Raw genomic sequence first — 14,410 nt, 5'->3', positions numbered from 1 at the left:
ACCTATCCCTTAACCCTGTTCACCCTTACCCTAATCCCAAACCTATCCCTTAACCCTATCAACTATTACCCTAGTCCCAAACCTATCTCTTAACCCTATCCACTTTTATCCTAATCCCAAACCTATCCCTTAAATGTATCCACTTTTATCCTAATCCGAAACCTATCCCTTAACCCTGTTCACTTTTACCCTAATCCCAAACCTATCTCTTAACCCTATCAACTATTACCCAAATCCTAAACCTATCTCTTAACCCTATCCACTTTTATCCTAATCCGAAACCTATCCCTTAACCATATCCCTTTTATCCTAATCCGAAACCTATCCCTTAACCCTGTTCACTGTTACCCTAATCCAAAATCTATCCCATAACCCTGTTCATCCTTACCCTAATCCCAAACCTATCCCTTAACCCTGTTCACCCTTACCCTAATCCCAAACCTATCCCTTAACCCTATCCACTTTCACCCTAATCCCAAACCTATCCCTTAACCCTATCTACTTCTATGCTAATCCAAAACCTATCCCTTAACCTTATCAATTTTTACCCTAATCCCAAACCTATCCCTTAACCCCGGTCACTTTTACCCTAATCCCAAACCTATCCCTTAACTCTATCCACTTTTGCTCTAATCCCAAACGCATCCCTTAATCTTAATCCTAAACCTATCCCTTAACTCTATTCACTTTTTCTCTAATCCCAAATGCATCCCTTAACCCTGTTCACCTTTACCCTAATCCGAACTCTATCCCTTAACCCTGTTCACCCTTACCCTAATCCCAAACCTATCCCTTAACCCTGTTCACCCTTACCCTAATCCCAAACCTATCCCTTAACCCTATCAACTATTACCCTAGTCCCAAACCTATCTCTTAACCCTATCCACTTTTATCCTAATCCCAAACCTATCCCTTAAATTTATCCACTTTTATCCTAATCCGAAACCTATCCCTTAACCCTGTTCACTTTTACCCTAATCCCAAACCTATCTCTTAACCCTATCAACTATTACCCAAATCCTAAACCTATCTCTTAACCCTATCCACTTTTATCCTAATCCGAAACCTATCCCTTAACCATATCCATTTTATCCTAATCCGAAACCTATCCCTTAACCCTGTTCACTGTTACCCTAATCCAAAATCTATCCCATAACCCTGTTCATCCTTACCCTAATCCCAAACCTATCCCTTAACCCTGTTCACCCTTACCCTAATCCCAAACCTATCCCTTAACCCTATCCACTTTCACCCTAATCCCAAACCTATCCCTTAACCCTATCCACTTCTATCCTAATCCAAAACCTATCCCTTAACCCTATCCATTTTTACCCTAATCCCAAACCTATCCCTTAACCCCGGTCACTTTTACCCTAATCCCAAACCTATCCCTTAACTCTATCCACTTTTGCTCTAATCCCAAACGCATCCCTTAATCCTAATCCTAAACCTATCCCTTAACTCTATTCACTTTTTCTCTAATCCCAAATGCATCCATTAACCCTGTTCACTCTTACCCTAATCCTAGACCTATCACTTAACCCTATCCACTATTGCCCTAACCCCAAACATATCGGTTAACCCTGTTCACCTCTACATGAATCCTGTCACTCTTTTATCATAATCTCAAACCTATCCCTTAACCCTGTTCACTCTTACCCTAATCCGAAATCTATACCTTAACCCTGTTCACCCTTACCCTAATCCAAAACCTATCCCTTAACCCTATCCACTTTTATCCTACTCGGAAACCTATCCATCAAACCTATCCACTTTTACCCTAATCCCAAACGTATCCCTCAACCCTGTTCACTTTTACCATAATCCTAAACCTATCCCTTAACCCTATCAACTATTACCCTAATCCTAAACCTATCCCTTAACCCTATCAACTATTACCCTAATCCCAAACCTATCCCTTAACTCTATCAACTATTACCCTAATCCTAAAAATATCCCTTGATCATATTTACTCTCACCCTAATCTGAAACCTATCCCATAACCCTATCCACGTTTACCCTAATCCTAGCCCTATCCCTTAACCATGTTCACTTATACCCTAATCCTAACCCTATCCCTTAACCCTATCTCCATTTTTATCGTAATCCTAACCCTAACACTTAGCCGTGTTCACTCTTACCCTAATCCTAAACCTATCACTTAAACCTATCTCCACTTTTACCCTAATCCTAACCCTATCACTTAACCCTATCCACTATTGCCCTAATCCCAAACGCATCCCTTAACCCAGTTCACTTTTACCCTAATCCTAAATCTATCACTTAACTCTATCTACTTTTATCCTAATCCTAACCCTATCTCTTAACCCTGTTCATTTTTACCCTAATCCTAAACCTGTCACTTAACCCTATCACCACTTCTACCCTAATCCCAAACCTATCACTTAACCCTATCCACTATTACCCTAATCCCAAACATATCCGTTAATCCTGTTCACCTTTCCCTTAATCCTGTCCTCTTTTACCCTAATCCCAAACCTACCCCTTAACCCTATCCACTTTTACTCTAATCCTAGCCCTATCACTTAACCCTGTTCACTCTTACCCTAATCCTAACCCTATCCCTTAACCCTATCTACTTTTACCCTAATCCAAAACCTACTCCTTAACCCTATCCACTTTTACCCTAATCCGAAACCTATCCCTGAACCCTATCTCCAATGTTACCCTAATCCTAAACCTATCCCTTAACCCTATCCACTTTTACCCTAATCCTAAACCTATCCCTTAACCCTGTATATGCTTACACTAATCCTAACCTATCCCTAAACCCTGTTGACTCTTACCCTAATCCTAAACCTATTCCTTAACCCTAGCTCCAATTTTTACCCTAATCCTAACCCTATCCCTTAACCCTATCCCTTAACCCTATCTCCACTTTTACCCTAATCCTAAACCTATCCCTCAACCCTGTTAACTTTTACCCAAATCCTAAACCTATCCCTTAAAATCTGGAAAGGGCCAGCGCCAGGAAGAATGCTCCAGGTGGGTTGGTTCCAGACAGCATAGTCTGGAACCAACCCACTCCAGGTAAAATGATCTGGAAAGGACCAGTTCCAGGCAACATAATCTGGAACAACCTCACTCTAGCCAGAATAATCCAAAAAGGTTTGGCTCAAGGTAAAATAGTCTGGAAACAACCATAAAGAATGATCGAAAACTTGCCATGTATAGAAAGCGTGACCTTCCAGGCAGAATGATCTAGAACTGGAGAACACCTGGCACTGTGAGGTGGGATGAGCCCGCTCCAGGCAGAATGATCTGGAAATCGTTGTCTCTGGAAGAATCATCTGGAATTGTCTGACTACAGGCAGAATGATCCTGCACCTTCAGACACAGGAAGAATATTCTGGAAACAGCCAACTCCAAGCAGAATGATCTGGAACAGGGTTGTTGGAGGAAAACTTATCCGGAAATGGGAAACTCCAGTAAGAATGCTCTAGAATGAGCTAGCTCTAGGCAAAATGATCTGGAAGGAGCCTGCTTCAGGCAAAATGGTTTAGAAATGGCAGGATCCAACCAAAATAATCTAGAATGGGCTAACTTTAGGCAGAATAATCTGGAAAGGGCTGGCTCAAGGCAGAATTGTCTGAAAACAGCTATTTCCATTAAGAAAGATCTGGAACCTGACAGTTCTAGAAAGCATGACCTGGAATGAGACATATCCAGGAAGCATGATCTGGAACTGTCAGTGACAAGCAGAAAAATCGAGAAGGGCCAGCTCCTCAAAGATTGGTCAGGGTGCGCTGGTTCCAGACAGGATGGTCTAGAAAACAACCCGCTCCAATCAAAATGATCTGGAAAGGACCAGTTCCAGGTAAAATAATCTGGAACAGCCTCACTCTAGACCGAATAATCCAAAAAGGTTTGGCTCAAGGCAGAATAGTCTGAATACCACTATAAAGAATGGTCTGAAACTCTCCATCTTCAAGACAGAATGATCTAGAACTGGAGTACACCTGGCACTGTGACGTAGGATGAGCCAGCTCCAGGCAGAATTATCTGGAACTCATTGGCTCAGGAAGAATCACGTGGACTCATCTACATACAGGCAGAATGGTCTGAAACATTAGGGTCCAGGAACCATTCTCTGGAATGGGCCAGCTCCAAGTAGAATGATCTAGAACAGGTCAGTTACAGGCAAAATGATCTGGAAAGTTCCAGATTAGGAAAGAAAGCTCTGGAACAGATTCACTCGAGGCAGAACCATTTCAAAAGGCCTGGTTCAAGGCAGAAAAGTGTGGAACAAGCCAGCTCCACAAACAATTATCTGGAACCTCCTGACTCTAGAAAGCATTATCTGCAGCCGGCCAGATCCGAGCACAATAAACTGCAATGGTTGTCTCTGGGGGCATCATCTGTAAATGGCCAACTCCAGGAGGAATGCTCAGAAACCAGCCAGCTCCGTGCAGAATAACCTGGTACCGGCCAGCTCCAGAAAGAATCCTCTAGAAAGTGAGGCTGCAGGCAGAATGATCTGGATCTGCCGTACTCTACAGAGAAGGACCAGGAACTGTCAATGCAGAGAATGCACTGGAATGAGTCAGCTCCAGGCAGAAGTGTCTCGAATGAGTCAGCTCCTGACAGAATATCCTAGAATGCTCTAGAACGAGTCAGCTCCTGGCAGAATACCCTAGAATGCTCTCGAACCAGTCAGTTCCTGAAAGAATCCTCTAGAATTAGTCATCTCCTGACAGAATGCCCTAGCATGCTCTAGAAAGAGTAGACCCTGACAGAATCCTCTAGAATGAGTCAGCCCCTCACAGAATGATCTTGGATGCTCTAGAACGAGCCAACTCTTGAGATGATACCCTAGAATGCTGTAGAACAAGTCAGCTCCAGGAAAAAGAATCTGGAATAAGTCAGCTCCTGACAGAATGCTCTAGAATGAGTCAGCTCCTGCGAGAATGCTCTAGAACGAGTCGGTTCCTGATAGAATGCCATAGAATGTTCTAGAAAGAGTGGGCTCCTGACAAAATGGTCTAGAACGAGTCAGCACATGATACTTTAGGACGACTCAGCTTCTGCCAGAATGATCTAGGATGCTGTAGAATGAGTCAGCTCCTGACAGAATGATCTAGACTGGCCGGCTGCAGACAGCATGCTCTGGAATGAGTCACCTCCAGGCACAATAATCTAGAATAGTCAGCTTCTATGAGAAGGCTCTGGCACGAGCCTTTCAAGAACTAATGCCCTGGCTGAATGCTGTAGAACGAGTCCGTTCCTTACAGAATGTTCTAGGATGTGCTAGAACGAGTCAGCTCCTGTCAGAATGTTTCTAAATTCTGGTTAGAAAATTATCACTTTGAAAAAATATATTTCTTCAATGCAGTGATATAACCTGGTGTACTAAGGTGAAGTTTCTGTGTGTTAATGAAATACAGTTTTTGAATTTTGAGCAGACTTGATCATGCTTTTACATTTTTGCTTCGAATATGTCTTTAAAAATGAAGGTGTTTCTGATATTACGTTGTACAGAACACCCTCTATTATCTCTTTTCTTTACCTTCAACTCACATTAAATAAATGCTTGCCTGTTCATTTACATTTTTTAAATGTTAGTGCTGATTCTATTTAAGAGCAGCCCAGTGCCGCTGGGCCGCATGTAAAGGTCAGGAGGGCCGCATGCGGCCCCCGGGCCGTACTATGAGTATCACTGAACAAGTCGGCTTCTGACAGAATGCCCTAGAATGCTCCAGAACGAGTCAGCTCCTGGGAGAATGCCCTAGGGTACTCTAGAGCGAGTCACCTCATGATAGATTGTTCTAGAACGAATCAGCTATAAAGTGTGCACTACGGTGCTCTATAACGAGTCAGCTCCTGATAAAATCCTCCAGAACGAGTCAGCTTCTGACAAAATGCTCTTGAATGCGCTAGAACCAGTCAACTCCTGGCAGAATCCTCTAGGATGCTCTATAAGGAATCGGCTTCTGAGAGAATGCCATAGAACGCCCTAGAACGAGTCAGTTCCTGATAGAATGCCCTAGAAGGCTCTATAACAAGTCAGCTCCTAACAGAATGTTGTAAAACGAGTCAGCTCGTGCCAGAATGTTCTAGAACGAGTCACCTCTTGACAGAATGTACTAGAACGCGTCAGCCCCTGGCAATGCCCTAGAATGCTCTAGAATGCGTCAGCTCCTGTCAATGCTCTTCCTGACAGAAGGCCTAGGATGCTCTAGAACGCGTCAGCTCCTGGCAGAAGGCCCAGGGTGCTCTAGGACGCGTCAGCTCCAGACAGAACGTCTATGATGCTCTAGAACGCGTCAGCTCCAGACAGAACGGCTATGATGCTCTAGAACGTGTCAGCTCCTGGCAATGCCCTAGAATGCGTCAGCTCCTGACAATGCTCTTCCTAACAGAAGGCCTAGGATGCTCTAGAATGCGTCAGCTCCAGACAACGCTCTAGAACGCGTCAGCTCCAGACAGAACGCCTATGATTGCTCTAGAACGCGTCAGCTCCAGACAGAACGCCTATGATGCTCTAGAATGCGTCAGCTCCAGACAGAACGCTCTAGAACGCGTCAGCTCCAGACAGAACGCCTATGATGCTCTAGAATGCGTCAGTTCCAGACAGAACGCTCTAGAATGCGTCAGCTCGAGACAGGAAGCTCTAGAAAGCGTCAGCTCAGACAGAAGGCCCAGGATGCTCTAGAACGCGTCAGCTCCAGACAGAAGGCCCAGGATGCTATAGAACGCGTCAGCTCCAGACAGAACGCTCTAGAACGCGTCAGCTCCAGACAGAACGCCTATGATGCTCTAGAACGTGACAGCTCCAGACAGAACGCCTATGATGCTCTAGAAGGCGTCAGCTCCAGACAGAACGCTCTAGAACGCGTCAGCTCCAGACAGAACGCTCTAGAACGCGTCAGCTCAGACAGAAGGCCCAGGATGCTCTAGAACGCGCCAGCTACAGACAGAACGCCTATGATGCTCTAGAACGCGTCAGCTACAGACAGAACGCTCTAGAACGCGCCAGCTCCAGACAGAACGCTCTAGAACGCGTCAGCTCCAGACAGAACACTCTAGAACGCGCCAGGTCCAGACAGAACGCTCTAGAATGCGTCAGCTCGAGACAGGAAGCTCTAGAAAGCGTCAGCTCAGACAGAAGGCCCAGGATGCTCTAGAACGCGTCAGCTACAGACAGAACGCCTATGATGCTCTAGAAAGCGTCAGCTCAGACAGAAGGCCCAGGATGCTCTAGAACGCGTCAGCTCCTGACAGAAGGCCCAGGATGCTCTAGAACGCGTCAGCTCCAGACAGAACGCTCTACAACGCGCCAGCTCCAGACAGAACGCTCTAGAACGCGCCAGCTCCAGACAGAACGCTCTAGAAGGCGTCAGCTCCAGACAGAACGCTCTAGAACGCGTCAGCTCCAGACAGAACGCTCTAGAACGCGCCAGCTCCAGACAGAACGCTCTAGAACGCGCCAGCTCCAGACAGAACGCTCTAGAACGCGCCAGCTCCAGACAGAACGCCCCGGAACGCACCGGGTCCAGACAGAACGCACGCCCCGGAACGCACCGGGTCCGGGCCCTTCAGCTTTCCCCCGGCGTCAGGCCCGCCCTCCCGTCCCTCTCTGCAGCCTGTATAATCGAAAAGCGCTGGGCGGGTCCGGCCGCCGCTCGCCCAGGTAATTGCCACCTTGGCCGGGAGCTGGGATGAGATGCCGGGCTCCATTAATTCCTCGGACGCACGAGGCGCCCAGACCCCTAATCTGCAGCCGCCGTGTCTGATTGAGATGCAGGAGGCATGGGCCGGCATCAGAGCAGGCAATCTGGGCAGGACTGAGCAGAACGGATCGGGCCCGGCCAGGAGAGGGGTCTGAGGGCCCTGGGGACTCGGGGGCGCCCTGAGAGGTCTCAGAGAGAGACTGTGAGGGGCCCTGGGAGGGGCTGGAGAGACTCTGTGAGGTCTCAGAGAGAGACTGTGAGGGGCCCTGGGAGGGGCTGGAGAGACTCTGTGAGGTCTCAGAGAGAGACTGTGAGGGGCCCTGGGAGGGGCTGGAGAGACTCTGTGAGGTCTCAGAGAGAGACTGCGAGGGGCCCTGGTAGGGGCTGGAGAGACTCTGTGAGGTCTCAGAGAGAGACTGCGAGGGGCCCTGGGAGGGGCTGGAGAGACTCTGTGAGGTCTCAGAGAGAGACTGCGAGGGGCCCTGGGAGGGGCTGGAGAGACTCTGTGAGGTCTCAGAGAGAGACTGCGAGGGGCCCTGGGAGGGGCTGGAGAGACTCTGTGAGGTCTCAGAGAGAGACTGCGAGGGGCCCTGGGAGGGGCTGGAGAGACTCTGTGAGGTCTCAGAGAGAGACTGCGAGGGGCCCTGGGAGGGGCTGGAGAGACTCTGTGAGGTCTCAGAGAGAGACTGCGAGGGGCCCTGGGAGGGGCTGGAGAGACTCTGTGAGGTCTCAGAGAGAGACTGCGAGGGGCCCTGGGAGGGGCTGGAGAGACTCTGTGAGGTCTCAGAGAGAGACTGCGAGGGGCCCTGAGAGGGGCTGGAGAGACTCTGTGAGGGCCTCTGAGAGGAGCTGGAGACTGACTGTGAGGGTCTCTGAGAAGGGCTGGAGAGACTCTGTTAGGTCTCCGAGTGGTACTGAAGGCTGTGAGGGCCCCTGAGAGGGGCTGTAGGCTGTAGGAGGGCATCTGAGATGGACTGGAGAATGTGAGGGCCCCTGAGAGGGGCTGGGGACTCTGTGAGGTCCCTGAGAGGGGCTGGAGAATGTGAGAGGCCATGGGCCTTTGAGAGGGGCTGGAGGGTCTGTGAGGGCCTGTGGAGGGGCTAGAGACTGTGAGGGCCTCTGAGAGGGGCTGGAGTCGGGGAGGGTCCTTGAGAGGGGCTGGAGACTGTGAGAGGCCATGGGCCTTTGAGAGGGGCTGGAGGGTCTGTGAGGGCCTCTGGAGGGGCTAGAGACTGTGAGGGCCTCTGAGAGGGGCTGGAGTCGGGGAGGGTCCCTGAGAGGGGCTGGAGAATGTGAGAGGCCATGGGCCTTTGAGAGGGGCTGGGGGGTCTGTGAGGGCCTCTGGAGGGGCTAGAGACTGTGAGGGCCTCTGAGAGGGGCTGGAGTCGGGGAGGGTCCCTGGGAGGGGCTGGAGACTGTGAGAGGCCATAGGCCTTTGAGAGGGGCTGTGAGGGCCTCTGGAGGGGCTAGACACTGTGAGGGCCTCTGAGAGGGGCTGGAGTCGGGGAGGGTCCCTGAGAAGGGCAGGAGACTGTGAGAGGCCATGGGCCTTTGAGAGGGGCTGGAGGGGCTGTGAGGGCCTCTGGAGGGGCTAGAGACTGTGAGGGCCCCCGAGAGGGGCTGGAGTCGGGGAGGGTCCCTGGGACGGGCTGGAGACTGTGAGAGGCCATGGGCTTTTGAGAGGGGCTGGAGGGTCTGTGAGGGCCTCTGGAGGGGCTAGAGACTGTGAGGGCCTCCGAGAGGGGCTGGAGTCGGGGATGGTCCCTGAGAGGGGCTGGAGACTGTGAGAGGCCATGGGTCTTTGAGAGGGGCTGGAGGGTCTGTGAGGGCCTGTGGAGGGGCTAGAGACTGTGAGGGCCTCCGAGAGGGGCTGGAGTCGGGGAGGATCCCTGAGAGGGGCTGGAGAATGTGAGAGGCCATGGGCCTTTGAGAGGGGCTGGAGGGTCTGTGAGGGCCTCTGGAGGGGCTAGAGACTGTGAGGGCCTCCGAGAGGGGCTGGAGTCGGGGAGGGTCCCTGAGAGGGGCTGGTGACTGTGAGAGGCCATGGGCCTTTGAGAGGGGCTGGAAGGTCTGTGAGGGCCTCTGGAGGGGCTAGAGACTGTGAGGGCCTCCGAGAGGGGATGGAGTCGGGGAGGGTCCCTGAGAGGGGCTGGAGACTGTGAGAGGCCATGAGCCTTTGAGAGGGGCTGGAGGGGCTGTGAGGGCCTCTGGAGGGGCTAGAGACTGTGAGGGCCCCCGAGAGGGGCTGGAGTCGGGGAGGGTCCCTGGGACGGGCTGGAGACTGTGAGAGGCCATGGGCTTTTGAGAGGGGCTGGAGGGTCTGTGAGGGCCTGTGGAGGGGCTAGAGACTGTGAGGGCCTCCGAGAGGGGCTGGAGTCGGGGATGGTCCCTGAGAGGGGCTGGAGACTGTGAGAGGCCATGGGTCTTTGAGAGGGGCTGGAGGGTCTGTGAGGGCCTGTGGAGGGGCTAGAGACTGTGAGGGCCTCCGAGAGGGGCTGGAGTCGGGGAGGATCCCTGAGAGGGGCTGGAGAATGTGAGAGGCCATGGGCCTTTGAGAGGGGCTGGAGGGTCTGTGAGGGCCTCTGGAGGGGCTAGAGACTGTGAGGGCCTCTGGAGGGGCTAGAGACTGTGAGAGGCCATGGGCCTTTGAGAGGAGCTGGAGACTCTGTGAGGACTGCTGCCTTCTTTCCTCCCTTCCCTTCCTCTCTCTTCCCTGCACCTCTCATTCTCTCCTCCCCTCGTCCCTCTTTCCTCGATGCACCTCTCATTCTCTCCGCCCTTCCCTCCCTCTCTCTTCCCTACACCTCTCCTCTCCCCACCTCTTTCTTGCACCTAACCTTCTCCCCTCCTTCTCTCTTCCCTGCAGCTCTCCTCCTCTCTTCTCTCCTCCCTTCCCTCCCTCTCTTCCCTGCAGCTCACCTCCTCTCTTCTCTCCTCCCTTCCCTCCCTCTCTCTTCCCTGCACCTCTCCCCTCCCCGTCCCTCCCTCTCTCTTCCCTGCACCTCTCCCCTCCCCGTCCCTCGCTCCCTCTTCCCTGCACCTCTCCTCCCTCCCTTCCCTCCCTCTCTCTTCCCTGTACCACTCCTCTCCTTCCTCCCTTCCCTCCCTCTCTCTTCCCTGCACCTCTCCTCTCCTCCCTCCCTTCCCTCTCTCTTCCCTGTACCTCTCCTCTCCTCCCTCTCTTCCCTCCCTCTCTTCCCTGCACCTCTCCTCCCTCCCTTCCCTCACTCTCTCTTCCCTGCACCTCTCCTCCCTCCCTCCCTCTCTTCCCTCCCTCTCTCTTCCCTGCACCTCTCCTCCCTCCCTTCCTTCCCTCCACCTCTCTTCCCTGCACCTCTCCTCTCCTCCCCCTTCCCTCTCTCTTCCCTGCACCTCTCCCCTCCTCCCTCCCTCCCTCTTTCTTCCCTGCACCTCTCCTGCCCTCCCTCTCTCTTCCCTGCACCTACCTCTTCTCTCCTCCCTTCCCTCCCTCTCTCTTCCCTGCACCTACCTCTTCTCTCCTCCCTTCCCTCCCTCTCTCCTCCCTACACCTCTACTCTCCTCCCTCCCTTCCTTCCCTCCCTTTCTCTTCCTTGCACCTCTCCTCTCCTCCCTTCCCTCCCTCTCTCCGTCATGCAGCTCTCCCGGTCACTCCTCTCCCCCTCTCCACCATTACCTCTGTATCCTCTTCTCACCTGTGGCCGGCCCTTGGCGCACCTCTCCCCAGACACACCTTAACCACCTTTCCCTTCTCGGCTGGAACAAAGCCATAATCCATAAAAAAAAAGTAAAGGAGCCCCCCCTAAACCCCGCCCACCTCCTCTGCAGGGGTCCCCAGAGCCCCAGCAACATTCTCTTTTGCCTTTTGGGGTCTCTCTAATCTGGCGCCAGCGGACAGGCCCACCTTGGGCTATTTGTTGCAGTGGGGCGCCCTCTCGTGGCCCGCTGTGGTAGCACTGCTCGTCCTCGCTTTAGTGTGGTGCCTACTCTTGGTCACAGACATGGCAGCCATGGGCCTCAACCTCCCTGAGATACCAGCCCGCCTGGCGATGCTTCCACTTCTCACCTTATCACTTCCGGTCCCACAGTGGGGCACCCCCGGGGGGCAGCAGCCACCCTGGCAGCAAGTGGGTGCGCCTCCAGCCTGCCACACAGCGCACCCTCCTGTTTCTAGGACCTGCTTCAGTGCAGGTGGCACCTGGGGCGACAATCTTGTTGGCAACCCCCACCTCCCAACCCCCATTACCTGCTCATCGGATTCCCTCACTGCCACCCAGCAAACAAGCCCTTCGTCTCTCCATAGCCTCTCTCTCACATACAGTGGTGGTAAAGGCTGCCTTTACTAATCCACTCAGCTACCCACATAAAATACAGATCTCCTCTTTGCAGCAGGCACATTAACCCTCGGAGCTACTTTATGGTGAGTCACAACTGCAACTAGATACACTCTGATCTCTCTCTCTCTAGCAGGAACATTAATCCCAAGAGTTTTCCTAATATTTTTATTGCTGCATGAGAGCTGGACACACAAGCACCTCTGCAGCAGGTGCCTTTAAATCTTGTTATTGCAAAACACAGCCACCACCCCCAGTCGGTGTCCAGTGGGGCCGCATAAATCAGACACCCCTAAAGCCTGCCCTGCCTATTTCAATATTATGTTCTGTATTAGGACTTACCAATTCCCTCAGTCCTGAAAGGGAGCACGCTTGTAATTGTACCCCAGGAGTCTGGCTTACAGCTCTCCCAGTACACCCCAGCTCTGTCCTGAAGCACCCCAAGATACTCCCTCGCTGAAAGCCTCATGCGGTTCTCCCAATTCACCCCAGCTCTGTCCTGAAGCACCCCAAGCTATTCCTTTCTGAAACCCTCACGTGGCTCTCCCAATGCACTTCAGCTCTGTCCTGAAGCTCTCCCAATGCACCTCAGCTCTGTCCTGAAGCTCTCCCAATGCACCTCAGCTCTGTCCTGAAGCACCCCAAGATACTCCTTTCCTGAAACCCTCACAAAGCTCTCCCAATCCACCTCAACTGTGTTCTGAAGCACCCCAAGCTACTACTTTCTGAAACCCTCACTCGGCTCTCCCAATGCACCTTAGCTCTGTCCTGAATTTCCCCAGGATACTCCTTTCCTGATACCCTCACCCGGCTCTCCCAGTGCACCTCAGCTCTGTCCTGAAGCACCCCAAGATACTCTTTCCTGAAACCCTCACTCTGCTTTCCCTGTGAACCTCAGCTCTGACCGGAAGCACCCCCAGATACTCTCTCCCTGAAACTCTCACTAAACTCTCCCAGTTCACCTCAGCTGTGTCCTGAAGCACCCCAAGGTACTCCTTCCCTGAAACTCTCACGCAGCTTTCCCAATGCACCTCAGCTCTGTCCTGAAGCAACCCAAGGTACATCTTTACTGAGATCCTCACACGGCTCTGGCAATGCACCTCAGCTCTGACCTGAAGCAACCCAAGGTACTCCCTCGCTGAAAGCCTCACGCGGCTCTCCCAATGCACTTCAACTCTGTCCTGAAGCACCCCCAGGTACTCCCTCCCTGAAAGCCTCACCCAGCTCTCCCAATGCACCTCAGCTCTGACCTGAAGCACCCCAAGGTACTCTTCCCTGAAACCCTAATGTGGCTCTCCCAATGCATCTCAGCTCTGTCCTGAAGAACCCCAAGCTACTCCTTTCCTGAAACCCTCACAAAACTCTCCCAATTCACCTCAGCTCTGTTTTGACGCACCCAAAGCTACTCCTTTACTGAACCCTCATGCAGCTCTCCCAATGCACCTCAGACCTGTCCTGAAGCAACCCAAGGTACTCCCTCGCTGAAAGCCTCGCGTGGCTCTCCCAATGCACCTCAGCTCTGTCCTGAAGCAACCCAAGGTACTCCCTCGCTGAAAGCCTCACGCGGCTCTCCCAATGCACCTCAGCCCTGTCCTGAAGCAACCCAAGGTACTCCCTCGCTGAAAGCCTCACGCGGCTCTCCCAATGCATCTCAGCTCTGTCCTGAAGAACCCCAAGCTACTCCTAACCTGAAACCCTCACGAAACTCTCCCAATTCACCTCAGCTCTGTCCTGAAGCAACCCAAGCTACATCTTCACTGGGACCCTCACATGGCTCTGCCAATGCACCTCAGCCCTGTCCTGAAGCAACCCCAAGCTATGTCTTCACTAAAACCCTTGCATGATTCTCCCAATGCACCTCAGCTCTGTCCTGAAGCACCCCAAGGTACTCCCTCGCTGAAAGCCTCAAGCGGCTCTCCCAATGCACTTCAACTCTGTCCTGAAGCACCCCAAGGTACTCCCTCGCTGAAAGCCTCAAGCGGCTCTCCCAATGCACTTCAATTCTGTCCTGAAGCACCACTGTTGTGAGAAACCACTCCAAATGCACATCAGCAATTTTTGTTTCAAGTTTATTTGGAAAAACACAACCTGGCGTCAAACCATCCCAGAGGTTACTGACCAACTGCCCCCTCTGGAATGGTGAACGCTTTACATTCTAGATTACATTACGTTCACACCATAACACATCCTCCCCTGTTCATCAACAAAACAACTAAGGAAAACAAAATGAAACAAACAAGAAAATAGAAATCAGCAATATTAACCAATAAAATAAAATTTGCTACAACAAGTACATCATCTAACATAAGTTCTCAAATAAATAATAAGTACATTATCTGACATAATCTCTCAAATAAGAAGGTGGCTTCCTAATCCTCCTTCCTGAAACAGGACCATTCCCATACT

This window comes from Pleurodeles waltl, chromosome 9, assembly GCF_031143425.1.
Source record: "Pleurodeles waltl isolate 20211129_DDA chromosome 9, aPleWal1.hap1.20221129, whole genome shotgun sequence".
Taxonomy (NCBI): Eukaryota; Metazoa; Chordata; class Amphibia; order Caudata; family Salamandridae; genus Pleurodeles; species Pleurodeles waltl.
The sequence above is the reverse complement of the archived record's forward strand: the minus strand, read 5'-3'. Positions refer to the sequence as shown.